Here is a 1,125-nt window from a genome sequence, read left to right as displayed (position 1 = left end):
TCAAAATACAGTGGCATGGGTTTTGGATGCAAAGATACAAACTGTTTTAGTTTTTAATAAACACTTCCTTCATGTTGCTCTTGCTCAGGACCCTGAGTTACTGACAAATCACTATGTGTGTGCAATTGTTTTTCCCTGTATTTGGAGCATCATTCCTCGTTCACTGGATCAGTGGAATCATACAGAAGAATGCATGATCCTAGGTAATTTTTCCTTGTTTTTCCCCCCACTAAAATTAGGAAGTAGCCCCCAGCAGTAATTTTTGACATTGATATTTGTCCAACAGAAAGCAAGTTGATGTAGTCAATTTTGTCTGTGGACCATAATTGGAAAATACTGGATGGAAAGCAGTGTGTGCTGAATTTGGATCAGTGATTTGGCAATAGTCAAATGCCAGTCTTCCAGTGTTCTTGTGGACAGATTTGCAGGCAGATAAGAGAGTTTTGGCACTGGAAGTATTGATCATCATTTTGTTATAATGAGCATGCGATTTATCGTATATAAAGGAAGTTCACAAAAATAAATAATTAGCATTTGTTTTTTAAAGGTGAATTATTTTTAAAGTAACATATAAATAGTAATTTTGCATGTCTAGAATTTTATCTCTGTGGGAAGTTTCTCCCTACCACACACACACACACATATCTTTAACTAAGTCTAAAGCCTCCTTAGAATTAAACCTTGCTAGAGGAGTCAAGGACAATAGAAAGGGCTTCTTCAAATACATTGCAGATAAGGCTAACACCAGAGGCAATGTAGGCCCACTGATGAATGAGGTGGGTGCTCTGGTGACAGAAGATACAGAGGAGGCAGAGTTACTGAATGCCTTCTTTGTCTCTGTCTATACTGCCGGAGGCTTTCCTGAAGAGTCCCGTACTACTGAAGCCCTAGAGGAAGTCAGGACAAAGGAGGAGTTCGCTCTGGTAGATGAAGACTGGGTTAAGGACCGGTTAAGTAATCTGGACACCCATAAATCCATGGGTCCTGATGGGATGCACCTGCAGGTGCTGAGGGAGATGGCGGAAGTCATTGCTAGACCACTCTCCATCATCTTTGGTAAGTCATGGGGAACAGGGGAGGTGCCTGAGAACTGGAAGAAGGCGAATATCACTCCAGTCTTCAAAA

This window comes from Pterocles gutturalis, unplaced genomic scaffold, assembly GCF_000699245.1.
Source record: "Pterocles gutturalis isolate BGI_N339 unplaced genomic scaffold, ASM69924v1 scaffold38341, whole genome shotgun sequence".
In the NCBI taxonomy this organism is placed as follows: Eukaryota; Metazoa; Chordata; class Aves; order Pterocliformes; family Pteroclidae; genus Pterocles; species Pterocles gutturalis.
The sequence above is the reverse complement of the archived record's forward strand: the minus strand, read 5'-3'. Positions refer to the sequence as shown.